This window comes from Emiliania huxleyi (genome assembly GCF_000372725.1).
Source record: "Emiliania huxleyi CCMP1516 unplaced genomic scaffold EMIHUscaffold_582, whole genome shotgun sequence".
Taxonomy (NCBI): domain Eukaryota; phylum Haptophyta; order Isochrysidales; family Noelaerhabdaceae; genus Emiliania; species Emiliania huxleyi.
In genome coordinates, this window is record NW_005197630.1 from 16,026 (window position 1) to 18,846 (window position 2,821).

Below are 2,821 nucleotides of genomic sequence, written 5' to 3' on the forward strand. Positions count from 1 at the left end.
AGAGGGGCAGCCAGGACGGCCGGCTGCCTGAGCGGGCATTGGCGGCGGGCGGCGGCGAACGCACCTCCCGAGGGACTTGCGTTGCGCCACCAAGTTTCGCGGGGCCGCCGGGATTCCTGCGGCGCCAGCTCCAGCCTTTCGTCATGCGCCGCCGCCCCTCTGGGGGCGCACCGGCAGTTCCCCACGCGGAGTTCCCCACGCCGTACCGGTGTTCCCCACGCGCTGTGCCGGTGTTCCCCACGCGAATTTCGAGTTCCCCACGCGGGTGTATAACTCTTGGTTTTGTAACGCGAGCTGTGCCACAGTGAAATGGAACTAGCCAGTTCACGGTCGAGACCAAGCATGTGTCCGCGAAGAAAAATCCTGGCTAGGACATTGCTAGGCCAGCGTGGCGAAAGAGGAGGGGATCGCCCGCGCTGTAGTAACAGTAGTTGCTGGGTTGCTGGCTGGGACCGAACTACAACTCGGCAGCGGCATGTCCTCCGTCACCGGCATGTCCTCCGTCACCGGCCTGTCCTCCGTGACGTGATTGCGCCGTCACCAAAACTCTTGCGAGGCCAAACTCCTGCATACAGGTGCTTCGGAAACGAGTGCGACACGCAGATGTGCTCCCAGAGCCAGGCATCCGCCGGGTAGAGGCATTCGCGCACATATTTCGCGTGGCAACTGGTCAGGTTAGCACGGTGCCTCTGGTGTTTGACGACTCGAGATGGCACAGCAGACATTCTCTAGGTTACTATCAGTGCGTGTGTATCTCTCTCTCTCTCTCTCTCTCTCTCTCTCTCTCTCTCTCTCTCTCTCTCTCTCTCTCTCTCTCTCTCTCTCTCTCTCTCTCTCTCTCTCCCCCTGTGTGTGTGTGTGTGTGTGTGTGTGTGTGTGTGTGTGTGTGTGTGTGTGTGTGTGCGTGCGTGTGTGAGCCACATGTGAATGTTGTACGACAGCCACTAATTATGCTGCCCCATCTCCATCCTTTCAGCCTTTGTCTTGTCCTGACCGATTCGTCTCTGCTTACCACTCCTCTTACCCTTCGTAGGCTTCCGCCTCTTCCCCCTAGGCTTCTCCTCAGTCTCTGAACTGGCTCCCGCGCTACCTCCCGCCCCCTCACTCGATGGGCCGCCTCCACCAGGCTCTCGAGGCGTCGAGCGAACGGGCGTCCCGTGAGGGCTCGGGCGAGCAAGGACTAGAGTGTTGTGCGACGGCCCTAAAAGAAAATGGGAGTAGTCTATGGAGGGATGGGAGGAAACACGCCGCCACCCTGGGGAGAGCGCAAGCGAAATTGTGTTTTGTGAAATTCTTTTTTGCAGTACGGCTTCTAAAATTCTTTTTTGCCGCCCCCGCCGAGGAACGAGGAAGGGGCCCGATTATGGCCAGCGGCGCGCGGCCAGCCTTGCCGGGCGGTCACGAGCTTGGCGACCAGCTGTACTTCACGGGCCCGAGCCAGTCGTTTGAGGATGGCGATAAGGTCGTGCACGGCCAGTCGGGCGAGATCGTCGGCCTCACGACCGACGCTATGCACCAAGGCAACGGCCTGCAGATGCTGTTTCCAGGGAACAAAGGGCACGTAAACTGCTCTCTGCCCCAGCTCAGCCTCGAGAAGCCGCCGCCTCTGCCGGGCGGTCACGAGGCCGGCGACCAGCTGTACTGGGAGGGCCCGAGCCATTCGTTTGAGAATGGCGATACGATCGTGCACGGCCAGCAGGGCGAGGTCGTCGGCCCCGCGACCGGCGCGCACCAAGGCAACGGCCTGGAGGTGCAATTTCCAGGGAACAAAGGCTCCATAAACTGCTATCTGCCCCAGCTCAGCGTCGAAAAGCCGCCGCCTCTGCCGGGCGGTCACGACCTTGGCGACCAGCTGTACTACACGGGCCCGAGCCATTCGTTTGAGAGTGGCGATGAGCTCGTGCACGGCCAGCAGGGCGAGGTCGTCGGCCCTGCGACCGAGGGCACACGCCAAGGCAACGGCCTGGTGATGCTGTTTCCAGGGAACAAAGGTCCACTTAAGCTGGATCGCAGTCTGCCTCTGAGCGTCGTAGGGGATGTACCTTTGTCGCGCGCCGGAGACGACTGGACGCCGCTGAGATCGGAGATCAAGCTCTGACAGGTCGCACGTCGCTCCTTTGACGCCGACGTGACTCACCCGTGCAGAGCTCATCAGGACACGGTCTCGACGCGCTCGGTACGACGCCTGCGACCCGTCTCGGGTCAGGTGGCACGACGCTCATCGCGCCTGCCAGCGCTGCCGTGCAGGTTGCCACGACGAGGTCGAGCACGCTTCTATACGCTCGCCGAGCCTTCCTTTCCATCCCATTAGGCAGCCTGGGAACGGTGGCGGTCAGAGGCAAAGCCTACGAGGGGTGGTGGAACCACATGTCACGGCTACTGCCGGCTCGACCCCACGATAGCCTCCGAAGGCTGACTTTGAGGCACCATCATCGGACGATGTCGACGAGTTGGGTCGCTCTCGCGGTAGCCAGATGACCCTCCTATGCTAGTACCATCGGCTAGGGCCGCAGGAAGCGCGGGGGAGGGCGCTGGGAGCAACACAGAGCTCCGTTGGGCGTTTTCAAGATTAGCGTGTCAGAGTGAAATGGCACTAGCCATGGGTCTTGTATCTCGGCCGATGCCAACGGTTTAAACATGCCGCTAAAACACTGCGCCAGAGGCAAGGTAGGTATAGGAAAAGGTGAAAACGGAGCAGTTTCAGGGCTCCCACGTCCCAGGCGCCCGCACCCCTCGGGACGCGTCGGGAGCGCGCGGGGCCTGGAGCTGCCGCGGACCGCACCACCAGCACCGGACAAGAAGAGAGATGAGAGTCACGGCT